Below are 13,945 nucleotides of genomic sequence, written 5' to 3'. Positions count from 1 at the left end.
CCGACGAATCGGAAAGCGAAATAAAGAAACCCCCTCATTGTCGTATGGGATTGCTATTTACAGTATAGGCGGTGTGGGAGTGTATAGAGCCACACAAAACATGATACAGTGAGTAACTGAAATTTATGCTCGTATGTTTTACTTTGCTCGGTTTTCTTGCCCTGCGTCCCGTCGCGCATACCGTATTATATGCGTGTGAGTAATTAAAGAGAGCGACTGTCACATCCGGTGGCCCACGCAAAGAGGGTGCGGCCCTGTCCGCCCTGCTGGGTTGCCCTGTGCCACGTCACTGTCTGCTTCACTTTTCAATCCACGATATTTCATCTCTGTAGTTTTATATTCTCTTATCCTCCCCATAAACCTTCGTCCATATGCCCTCGTTTCTTAATAAAATCTAAACAGTTTCACGCGAACTTACGTACTCGCGTTTCGTTCGATTATCAATTGCGTTTCGAGTCTTTTTTATTCTAGGTAAAACGAGTCTTGCGTGAGAAAAAAAAAGTAACGTTTCAATTAGTCAAGGGTTAAGACGTTCGTTACCGAGAAACCGTAATTGTCTGATATATTATGGCGTGTATTACAAAAATAGTTTCACCTGCATTTTCTTCGCCTAATTAACGGGCGAATATAGTAACTTATAAAGGTGTACTTTCGGGCAGATACGCCTTGTAACGAACATCCGCCGATCGTTAACCGCTCAATTGAAGATAATCGATAACGCAGCAGTACTTGTCTTGAATTCAAATTAAGTTTCCCTGAATATTCTAATACAGCCATCAATGTCCTCTTTCGTGTGGTTATTAAAAGTAGCGCACACCCCGCGCTGTCAGCTGCCAACTCGCTGGCAGATGACGTTGCACGCATGTAGAGAAGGAAATATATGATCAAGAATTATTTCCTGCTACATGTACAGTAAGTCGTGTCGTATCTTGATGTCTGGATCTTTATCACCTAGAAACAAATATTGCCTTTCTCTACGTATACTCGATGGTTCAGATCTACGAAAATTTTTCCGTTCCATAATCGGTTGGAGAATTGTCCATCGTTAAAGTATGTGTGACCAGCAACGAAATATTAAACCATGCTTTCCACTTGTTTGTACTCGGGAATTAGAAGCAGAATAATGTAATGATATTGAGAAAACAGGGTATGTAATTCCAGATCGCGGAACCGTAACCGATTCGTGAGGGTTGGAATCGAAAACGTATTGGAATAAAATTGAAAAGAGATAATTAGGAGACCGGAAATCGGTAACCCTCTGAAGATACTTTAATACAGTCGTCAACAGCGTCGGGCGTCGACTCTCCGCTATGCTGATACAGTGTATAAGGTGAAGGGAAGTGGGCAACGTGGGCGCTGGACTCTCCCGCATCGTGTTCGTTCACCCTTGACTTTGGCAGGAGTCTTGCTCACGCCGGACTGCAGAGTGGCCGGTGCAACGTCGTCGTTGTAAATAAAGGAAACAGAAAGCACGAACGTTCGCAGGAACTGCCTCGACAACGACGACGACGTCGCGGGCTATGCGATGGAAGCACAGATGTTGGTGGAATTCCGTTTGAAAAGTCACTCGACCGACGCCTGACGCATAAGTGGACAAGGCAACCCACTCGAGGCCTCTTCCTTCATTATCGGACTTTACTTACTTCCAAAATTTGTCGAGGAAACCATCGCGAAATACGTTTACTGGTGTCGTTTCATCGTTTCGCGAGATTACCGTTATCGCGTCAAGGAATGTCTACATCGATTTTGAATATTCTTCGTTCAAGGCACCTCGATGCTTTCAGCTGATGTGGTAATAATGATGAATGGATGACAATCGCGTAGACGGTCACTGAATTTCGCAAAAACTCATACGCAATCAAAATGTGTCAATAAAGTTAAGAAATTCGTTATTGAATAGGTTCCGAATTACTGCGTCATATTTCATCGCAATTAATCAGCTTACGAAAAGTCATAAAGTTTTAAACGGCAACTCCAATCGATCGGAATCAGTTTAAGCAAGTTTGAGTCATTTCTTTAGATCAATTTGATGCTATTCGTCTATTTACAGCCAATTAACTTTTCTGTTACATTGAAATGTACGCACGGGAAGAAATTACTAAATTATCGAATGGAATGAAACATTCTAGGTATGTTTGCGAGTGGGTAGACACGTACTTTCATATCTCTTCGCATAATTTAGAGGCGATCAGCGATTAATATCGAACAGGAACACATGTGGCACACCTGACGGTTCCCTTCGCATCTCAGGGCCAACGCACCGGGGCCCCTTGTACTTCGGCTCGGCGAGGTCTATAACGTTCGCTTTTTAATGACTGTTATTGAAATTTTATAGCCTTTTAATTGGAAATTAATAACGGGTTTCAATCCATCACTCGTCGAGTAGCCGCGCAGCGTTAGCTGTCGATCCAAGTATTCAATACTCTATCTTTCGCAATTTTTTTCCAACTTTTTTCTACTCGCAACTTTTTTCTCCCTGTTTTCTAGTAACTCAGCAAATTTTCATCTCCCGCGGTGCACGTTAAATTCATCGACTCAAGTTTCTCGTTCAATTTGTTTTTCTTTTTTGATTTTTTTTTTTGTGCTACTACTCCAATCGAAGCATAAAATGTGGAAAATGATAATTTACAGCAGGCGTATTAAGTTAGCTATAATAAAAACGACGGCCCTGTAAATTTTTCATTTTTTTTTTTTCTTTCTCTATTCAAGCTTGTATAATCACAGCTGCAACGATCGAGAGAGAAAAGGACGATGAAAACCGAGAGGAAAGCAGGCAGCTTGGTTATAATACCATGGAGCGTTATACTCGTTTGGGTTGGAAATTTTTAAGTGCTGCCGGAATCACGTGGTCACACCGCAGCATTACGAAGGTAGCTTAATATTGAATGAATTAGAATTGAATATTATGCCGGACTAAGCAAACAGCCACCAAGAGAGCGAGATACCGGGGGTAGGGTGGGGATAAATGAAGAGAGAGAGAGAGAGAGAGAGAGAGAGAGAAGTGCAGGCAAGTGAGTATACCTCGTTACATCCACCGCTGGGCACTGGCCACTTGCTCGAAATTGTAATTATAACATTGGTAAGTAAATTATAATACAATACAGGCGCGCGTGTTTGGTATTCATAAGATAAACAGCGGTCCAACCTCCCGGTTCCCTAACTACGAGAACTCACTTCTCGACTATAATATCACGTCCTGCGCTTTGGTTCCGCTCTCCACCCGCATGTTCGAAAACCCGTCAGGAGAGGGGAGCGGGGGGGGTCACGATTTTACTAACCTCTGACCCTTCCGTCATCCCTGAAACCAGTTTCCGATCTAGAATCGACTCCGCGCAAACCTACAAACCACTTCGGTTTCCAACTAAATTCTCACTTGCAGCAGACAGTAGCGAGTGATGTGAGGTGAAGGAGGAAAACAAATGAGAGAAAAAATACGAAAACGAAGACGTGGACGAACCGTCGGCTCGTTGCGATTTTTTACGTATGTTATACATTTTCGTCAAAGTAAGTTGCAGGAAATGGGTTAAAAAGAAATATCCGAATCCGTCCAAAAGTCAATGTCCCGACTCGTCCTGAGCATTTATCGTTCAAATCAGCTCACCTTACCGACCATACTTCGAGACCTGAAACAATTTGAAAAATACTCCATTTACTGTTCGATGACGTGACTTTTCATTAAAAACTATTAAGAAATGCTTACGCAAGTTATTCTTTTATCAGATTTTCCTGCATGTATGCAGTAACGAATTTGATACAAGTCGCATCATGCGATGCCCAAGACCAATCAACCGGAACACAGTAAGAGAATAGTGTCTGGTCAAAGCCGGTTTCTCGAACCCTCGCGACTCTACACTAGAGATCGGATATCGCACCGTGTACGAGATCCTGAAAAAAGTACATGCCTGGATATTTTGCTTTAGCGCAATGCTCGATGCGTTGCTTTAGCTTTCATCACGCGGCAAGTTGTCGGTCACCACTCTCCCCAAGTTGTACTTTTTTTTTCCAATCATCGATAAGACGGAGACGCCGCAATACATCGGCAGGCCGTACGTACGTTCTGCCCCCCGCATCCTCTCTCTCTCTCTCTCTCTCTCTCTCTCTCTCTCTCTCTCTCTCTTCTCTCCGTCTCTCTCTCGCACACCCGCGATAATATTGCCGCGGACTCGGTGCACGCTTCGCTGAACCCGAGTCCATGCCGACGGAGGCTGCTGCCAGCTCCGGATTCGAAACGATTGGCCGAGGCAAGCGACTCGGCAGCGCGCATTGGTTCCATTAGTTCCATCGGTTCCATTGGTTCCATCGGATTCATTGGTTTCATTGGTTTCTCGGGAGGGCCGCCGCGCCGCCGATCCACTTCCACTTGCCATTTCCACGTAGCGTTCCTACACCTGAAGAAGGCGTCTTGGCCAACAACGCGCCCCGGATAGTATTCGACCGATCCCTTTCCAGGGCACCGGACAAACCTAAGTAAGAACAGACCCTGCCTCTGCATTCGGACTTTCAAGTGCGTAGGTGCAGGTCGTCTCTGGTGAAAGGCGCGAGCAGCTCGCGAGGCGAGACTCAGTCCGAGTGTCTGTTCGATGCGGCGGTTGGCGGTGACGACGGTCCTCGATCGGGAAAAGCTGAACTGCTTTATCCTCTCCGAATGCGGCTTTGTCTAGCGTTAGAAAACGACACCGCTGTCTGGGAAGACGAGCGACTGTAGTTTGACCTGCTTTTTATTGGTCGCGCGAAAACCGTTAAGCGTCAGTTTCTATCCGTCGCTATTCACCGACTCGGAGTTATTCAGCGGCTCGATTATGCGGATAGCGTTGGCGGAGTTGATGCTTGATTGTCGAGCGCCATGTTTGATTGCTATTCGTCGTTCGCCAAGCGTCATCATGACTTATTGCTGAACTTCTCATTGTCGGAAGATAACTCTAGCAATCAAGTGCCATTTGGGAGTTATGTGTCTGGGTATAGATGAATACTGAATCATGTTCGTTCTTTCTTCTTTTTTTTTATTCGTTTCACTCCCACATGAGATCTGTTTACAAGCAGTCTCCACTTCCTTCAAAGCAAACGATTATCAGCACACGGTAAATCACCAATTGCACGAATGATAAAAACGTCTGTATACACGATCTTAACAGGAAGTCATTATGGTGACCGAAGAGAAGCAATGTTCGATAACGAAATGAATTTGTGAAGCTGTGCCGGTAGAAGATGAGCACCACTGGGAATAGTAGAAGCTGCGGGGTAGTCAACACTCTGACTAGCAGACGCCACGCTATGACGAGCACACGTCACACGGAACATCCTTTTGCTTTCCTATTGTACCTCCGTATTGTTAGACTGCCAATATATGTATGTGTTTCATTGTTTTCAGTTTTAGTATCTATTTCCTGTATTTTTATTTGCCCGGTTTTACCATCGTCCAGAAACTTGACGAGGGTACGTATCCTTGTCTTCCGACCGTCTGCAGCTCAATCTCCAGTCCGCGAATACACGTTTTCCAATAAAATTTACCCTATGTCTAAGGCAATATTCTTTTTAGTACAGATGGACGTGAGAAAGAGTCGGCAAATTTTCATCGTGGTTGCGGTTGAAAACTTTCTGTCTCCACCGAGGGTTCTGATTCCGAGCCGACTTCAGGACAATGTTTCGAATGGCCTCAAGGGTCTCGGGTCACCGAAGGGAACTAGAGCCGTCTGAGTGGACAAAGATACATCACGGTACTTGAAATTAGTGTAGATGGATGAAGAATTTATGGTTTCTGAACTGCAGAGAAATCAAGACGAGTGAGTGTGTTTGGTTATCGGGGTAAATTTGATCCTTTCACTTGCATGGAAAAATTGTAGCGGTTTAGCGTGAGAAGTGAATAACGATGAGTCGACAATGGAAGATTTTCATACAATGCGCGACGAGCGCATACGCGAAACGTGATAGTACCTGAAACTGAGAATCACTTGCAAAGTACGCTAGAAGGTTGTCCTTAAAGAAGCAAATAAAACGAGACGTACGTACGTATACACACACACACGTGTTACTTATGGGTTTGGGGGTTTAATGCCTGCGTAGGTACCCCTTTGAGGTGGTCCATACTGAATGGGCTAAAGACGAAGAAAAGGAAGTGGAGTTCAGCTTTATTTACACGAGCTGTTTTTTTGCTCCAATGTTATTTTAACATTTTCTCTATGCCGCGGTACAGTACGAGTTGTGTCCCGATTCACTCCGACCCCCATAAATTCCTGACCCTCTACTACCGAGTATAAAACTCCGCGTGCAGGGTCAACTTTTGCCAAAACGTCGAGTATTTTTTCACGTGATGACACAAAATTGATGCCGCCATACGGAGCACGTGTCTAGGTATATATAAGAGCTGTTCCAAGTCCCGCTAAGAGCGAGTTCAGCTGCTGTCTAACCCGAGTTTCATATTATTCGGATATACGTGTAATAGGCGCGGATACGTGTGTGCGTGACAAGTTCCGCTTGCGGTAATAAATGTACAAAGGCACGTCATGCACCGAAGATATACCAGCACATCGCATTAGCTTTATCGCGAATCATTGTCTTTCGGCATCCGCAGCTGCTAATTTAGCGTTAAGAATGAAAAAGAATAACTCGAGATTGAACCATGGCGAAGAGTCTAATGACGCCGAGACGGCAACCGGCCCTTAGTTGTTCCTCGTGGGTGTATTAGTACACACTCATTCTCTGCGCCACATCCGATGGCAAATTAATTCTGTTATATTGGCCAATTACCGTACATGAAGCGTGAAGATACGCATCGCCTCTGCGGTACACGTTTTCAAGGAGGCGAATACTTATATACCCATACACAAGTTTCTTCGGCCAAACTCTTGCGCTCGGAACGCGACGACAGCCTGAGAAGAATGATCCACCCGTGGCCATTTTGAATATGCAATTGATCTATCGTTTTATTCTTACCGTTTCTACCGATGATCCTCTCCTCCTCTCCTCTCCTTATTCGTCATTCGTGGAACACGTATACGCTCTGCGTTCTTAAAATTACCGTATTAACAATTACCAATTCTATCGCGCGGGATGTTATCTCGCACAAAGTATGCAGACTAAAGACAATCGACATAAGGAGGCGGCGCGGAGTTTGGCTGGTAAAGGGACGACCTGATGAATTAACAAGGCGCATTGTATCAGCGGGCATACATACAGGCATCGAAGTATTTATACGTATAGACAGGACGGTGCCAGTCAGGGAATGTCGTAATGACAGGAAAGCACAGAGATACTCGAGTGGAAGTGTACATCGCATCGCATCAGCGATCCTCTTTATGAGCTGCCAGTTTCGAGCGCATGATACGTACGCCGTCTTTCCTTTGTGCTTAACCTGTCCGTTCTTCGGAATAACTCGGTGAATATTTTCCCCGCAAATCTGTTGTGTTCCATGCGCACGTAGTATCGTTTGTGGCAGAACTTCAGAAGTAATTTAGGCAGATCTGCAATTTGATTCCATCTTAATCTATTTTCCGTGGGCAAAATTCTTCGACCATTAAAACAGTCGTGTCTCTCGCGTCGTTCTCTTCTTTTGCCTGCTCCTTTTTTTCTCCCCTGTCTCTACTCTAGATATACGTATACCTAGATGCAGAAATTGTCGGAACAAATTAGTTCCACCACTTGAAACACGCTTGGGGTTTTGGTTCGTCGTTGTAGGGCGTTGAAGCGTGTTCGGCGTTCTCATGGTGCGCTGCGAAACGCCCGGTCGGCAGGGAGCTATGACGGAAACGCACTTCGCTAGGCGCCGGTATGCCGACCTGGTTCGTGCTCGTGCTGGACGGTGGACCATCTCCGTCGAGTTTCCAATCACCGAAGTACGTCGATCTCAATCGTTGTTCACGATATCGCGACGTTGTTTCCCTTTTGTCTCAACTCGAAAGACCGGGCTTGGCATCTGTTGCCAAAAACCGTAATAACGTGCACAGCGGCGTTGGGTTACAGACCAGTTTGCAATCGAGTCTCGGTACGTGATACCGGCGGACATTACCGAGATTGAATTGAAATTCGGTTGAATATCGCCGTGTTTGATCTGTCGAAACGTATGGTGCGGAATTATCAAGATGCTTGTGCTAAGATGGATTATACCTTGCGCTCGCGGTATGTCGCTTGAATAATCTTTTCACTCCAATTCAAAGGCATGAAGCACTGGTCCAACTATTTGCTGGCAACCAGAGTGGACGACGACGGTATCCTCAGGTGGTACTTTAGTTTGATCCCGGAACTGGTAGCGTTGCACGTATATATTCTTTTAGAAAAATAAAAATAAAAACAGCACACACGAACACACATACACGAACGCGCGCGCGCACAGACATTTTTTAAACCTGAACGTATAAATTTTACGAGCGGATCCGTAAGGAGTTGAAAAGAGTTCACCTCGTGAGAATTGCTCCGCGCGATAATTGAACGTGCGTAGAATGTAAGTATAAATTACGTTAAATGGCAAAAATTTGAAAGAACTGAAAGTCGGAAACGATGAAACTCGTCTCCGTCGAACGACTTTGGCGATGCCAAAGTTTAAGGTTTCTCTTATTTCTTATTCCTGTGTTTTCGTAGTTTGTTTAGTATGTTTTTATTTATTTTTTTTTTCGCTTTTCACGTGACTGAAATAATGGGACCCATTCGTATCTCGACGGGTCCCTGTTCTCACAAAAGAAGTTTTATGAATTATCATTAACTGCGTTTCTTTTTCTATTTCATTTTGTTCTCTTCTTTTTTCGCCCTCTCTTTTAGGGTCGCATCGAACAAGGGCTGCACGGTGCATGTGCCGTTGTATCGTGTGGGTAACGGAACCATTTGATTGATTCACAGATACTTTTTTGTTTTCCTATTATATCCTACCTCCGGTGTAAATTTATACGTATCTTTATATGTATATATATATATATCCATGTACGAAAACAATGGGAAATAAAAATCTGTGTTTAATTTTTCAACCGAGCGTCGACGGTTTCTTACAAGACACGACGGTTTCATTGCCTCGTTTCATTGTGTGTACACAAACGGAGAAGAAGCCGCGTGTAAGCAATCGGTGTAAATTAAAATCGTATATGAACTCGTACGATGCCGTAAAGGAAGTAAAATTATCACAAATAAGTAATTCCCCGAGCGCAGTGGGCATGAAGGAGACGCTCAAGACGGCATATCGCCTCCCCACCGCTCATCCCTAGTCTTCCTCCACAAACCGCGATTCTTCACCTACGTTTCTCATTCCTTACTCCAACACGTATGTACAATTGTACGATGGACTGTTCGTCACTTTCCTCGATCCGTTATTTGGACAACGCCGCTCTCTGACAGTAGCGCGTTTTTCGGATACGGAACACGTGGAATCCAGAAAAACTGGATAAACCAAACGCTGCAGGTAACACAACGCGATATTCGCACGATGTGGGAACGAGGCGCGAAACGCTCCGCGTAGAATACAACGTTGAAAATGTTGAAGGGGCGTTGATGTGTGCGAAAATAGAAACACCATTATGTATAACATTTGTGCGCACATACTGTACAGAAATTTATACATGCGTATTATGTTTATAATCTGTATACGTGTGCAAACATGCGCGTATATACAAGCGCACATACATATGTATGCATGTATATAGATATGTATATATATATATATATATATAGGTAAATAGTACACGGAGCTATAGACAGTCATATCCGGCGGGCAACGGCAATTAATATCTCGGGAGGGCTATTAATGCTATTGTTCAGAGACGCGTGACGAAGGTATACACGCACACGCACAAGCGCGGGCACGCACGCTTACCATTGCGCTCCTCTAACCGCGTGTGGAGCACACAGCTGAGTTCTAGCGGACAGGTGCTGTCCCGCGTCTTCAACCGTCCGAGGCGTTTCAACGCCTGCAGTATCCCATATACCTATATACATATACATTTCGCCTATGCCCGTCAAGAACCGACGCGCATTGGCACGGAACTGTGGGTGAAAAAGAAGGAAAAGAAAAACAAGGAACAAACTCGCGAAACAGCAAAACTTTACGTGCATATTCGAGGTTTTTCTGCGCGTGGCTGCGGTAAATCTATGAAAATTATTGCCACTTGAACATTTCAATTGAAAAGCTTCGACAACGTAAATTTTCGTTTACGCTGGACGTATTTAAGAAACCAAAACTTGTACATTTTCATTGATAACTAAAATTCCCAGCAAAGAATGAAATTTTTTCTTCACTGTAGACAAGGTTTTTCATTTGCCTCCCAAGTGCTCTGGAATTCACTACTTCTTGAGCATAACTTGTGTATTTTATTTTTATAAATTTTGGCAAAAAAACGATTACAAACAAAATTTTCAGATGAAATCTCGCGATATATCAGATAAGAAAAATCAAGAAAAATGAGACCACATTGGTAAGCTAACGCTTGTAATACGTCCAATATCTCGTCGATATTATTTCTTCTTTGATATTTCGCGGATATAATGCATAAATATTTCAGCACGTTCGTATACAAAACGTGAATCATTTTTCTAGGTTGACACGGAGACTTAATACGCTGCTGAAATCTATTAGTGCGCCTGCTTCAATATTTGAAATCTGATAAAACGAGTAGAAGACGACGACTGTTGGCAGCAGCACGACAGGCTGTAGAGGGAACCGCGATTATTAGGTGGTAGCAACTGAATAAATGGAGAGAAGCGGCATGTAGGGCGCAAGAAACGAAAAGGCACCGGGAGCACTTGACCGGCGGTCACACCGCGGACAACTCGTAGGTGCTTATTATGTCGTACGATATTATGCGTGAACGGCAATACGGGGCATAGAAACAGGGGCGTGCGTCGGTCATCCATATGGCTATCAGAACGACGGGTAGACGCGATCTATCAACCGGTGAGCGTGGTAAAAATTCAAACGACCCCAGCCCAATAGAAGACGATTAGAATCAGCGCGGGAATAATACAAACGTAATGAGGAGGGGGTGAGAGCTGGTAGACCTATTCTACGGTGACTAGCCTGATATCATTATTATACCCACCTACCTACCTATCCTTGTACCTTCACGCCGCAGTGGTTCCCAATTTGCTTGTGTTTTTTTTTTTTTCTTTCTTTTTGTATTTTATATCACCGGGAATAAATTTTGGAGTGACGTTCGGGGCCAGTTTGACTAGGAATTAAAACCACGTGCTATACGACGCGTGGTTAATGATCCTCTACGTGCACTCACTACTTACATTCGAATTCAAACTTTCGTCGATCGCCGCACACGCAGCACCCGCCCATAACGGCGAAGCGATGAGGTTTCAGCGCTTTACCTGTTCTCCTCACGTGGCGACAGTGCGTGCTTCAGCAGTAACGCGTTGAATTCTGGAAGCGACACGCGTGTCACTAATCAGACCGCGGTTCTCGGACATTTTCACCCCACTCTGTTTATGCCACGCCCCGTCAAGCTCTCGAGGTTTATAACGTTCGTTATAAACTGATCTGATCTTTGACAAGAGCTCGACTGATTTTGAAAGAGGCTTGCAGCTACAGTCTGTTCGGAACTGCACTCGGTAGTGGCGCAGAAGAAAATTCAACCCCCGAAATTCCGGCCGTGAGAGCGGAGTCGAAAAATCGTCTGGCGAAATCCTTTCCTGCATATCATTTATATCGATATTATTTCGCAGACACAAACCCGCAATGCTAATCCGGCTCATCAATCTGCGAAGTACTATGGAGCTTACGGGCGATTCTACCGCCCCTTATTTCGAATTATCGAAGATGACAACGAGTCTCTACTCTGGCTGTCCTTGAAGGACTAAGAACCCTCGCCGCATGGCCAATAAAGAATTGAACCCCTTCCTTTGCATGTGTCATTCGATCCCCTGCAGGTACTCCGCGTGTTTCGTACCGGGATACCTTTCCGGATGGTTGGTATGGACTCGAGTAGGATAAACCGCATCTCGAGACCCGTCGATGTATCGAGACCTGGACCAAGTATCCGAAGAAACCCCTCCGTTTCGTCGCATATGCATCGGCACGCACGTCTCACAGCAAGGGCATGCAAATAGCGTTCTGCCATCGGCGCGGATATGTAAATCGGATGGATTTCAGTTTTGTTGCGGGTTCGATGGGCATGGCTACGCGTATGGGAATTGGAGTAGTACGGGAGTACGGGAGTATGGGAGCTGAGCGGGGCTCCTGGCCGTGGTTAAGCGCCTTACTAGCCACGTAACTACCCGCGTCAGTCAGTCGAGCCAGATTTATTGGCTCCTTCGTCAGATCAGAAGCAGTGTGAACGGAAACCAAGGATTTTACGATCTTGATTCAAAACTCTCGCGAGTTTCTGGGACTATTAATCTGCCTGTGTGGATGGATCCGTAATACGCCGGTGTGTGTGTGTAACACTCTCACACGTCACCATTCGGTATAACTAGGTACACGCTACCCGACCCCCTCTTCTCCCCCGGTCTGCAGTCTGTCCTGTATTACGGGCGGACGGACGTGCTCTGTGAACCGAGGCCTTTTCTAGGGTCTTAGAAGCCTCGTCCAAGGCTGAACGCTCTCCTCTTTTCGACGGCTACTGGCCATTCAACGGAACAACACAGAGCCGAGGTTCCAGGCCTGCGTACGACTCGCACAGAGATCGAGAGACGATTAAGCCTTCGATTCCGTCGTCAACGCACCTTCGCTGTTTTCAGGACTCTGTGCACCATGTCTTTATCTTACGACGAAATTATCGCTACTTCAAGGTGCGGCACTTTCACGGAAATTGGCACTCTGTAGTTAGGTAACTCAGAGTTTGTGGATCAGGATCAGCACAATAACACTTTGCAACACCTCGGAACTATTGATCGGGGATCAATAGACCCTTGGGATCGGGTAAGTCGTTGCAGGTAGGCTTTTCATCTTTGTGCAAAATCGCATGAGAAAGCCTAACATGTAGCGTCTGTGAAGGTGGAAAGCGATACATGATCCATCCATCCATCCTCCGTGACGAAAACCTCTTCAAACGTCACGGAATCGGAAACGTGAGACGCACCGAAGCAGACGATACATTGAATGACAGGTAGCAACACTTTCCAAATTCTATAACCTGTGGATAGTCAAATTCTATACCGCGTGCGCATCAGGTGGGCCCGTAACATGTAACACGCAGGTGATTTCGCGATTAGTCTTTGACGGTGAAATAATGTTCGGTTACCAACGTTGTCATTAAATTCCTGGCAACTTGTCTAGCTTAATTCTCGGTAGCCTGGGCTAGGGTATTCAGACGGCACGTCAAACCCGACTGAATATTACCCAAGAATTCCTTAAACCGTGCGCCACCGCTGACACCAAAATTCTGTGTAGGTATTGCGATCGGAGTGGAAACGGCGTTAGCTTGGGGCAAAGCGTCGAGGAGGCGAGGAAGGAGATCACGTAACCTGCAACCGGTGCACCGCAATAGGAAGGAAGTAGCTCTTTCGCTCATTAAGTATTCACGTCAGATCCTGGGAACACTCGACGCTATCTGTCATATCCGATTGGAATTGAAAAAGATTCGGATTAATGGGCTGCATCCTGTGATCAGAAATCACCCTCCCCAGACACCCGGACGGGAGCTCGGAGCACAATGGGCCCGATACAATGCAGAGGAAATATCCAAGATATGCAAATGACACATTCCGATCATCTTCGTCGTGGGGGAAGAGCGGCGAGGGACGAAAGGGCGAAGACCGGTGCAGGGGTAAGACGAACGAACACATGTCCTGGGCATTTGCATATATCGCGGGCATTTGCATACGAAGAAATTTGCATCGTCGTCTCCTCTTCGGCATTGACGCAAAGACCAACGTGTTACGAGGGTACGACTCTGTGAGGAATAAGGGGTGCGTCTGTATCTATTGAAAGGGTATAGGAGGGAATTAAGGGGCGAAGAGGGGTGCGCGTCCCGTGCAACGTGTTTCTGTCGCGGATACGAAGAGGCAGACGATGCCTCGAGGTCGT

Source organism: Neodiprion pinetum, chromosome 3, assembly GCF_021155775.2.
Source record: "Neodiprion pinetum isolate iyNeoPine1 chromosome 3, iyNeoPine1.2, whole genome shotgun sequence".
NCBI lineage: Eukaryota > Metazoa > Arthropoda > Insecta > Hymenoptera > Diprionidae > Neodiprion > Neodiprion pinetum.
Note: the sequence above shows the minus strand (reverse complement) of the source record.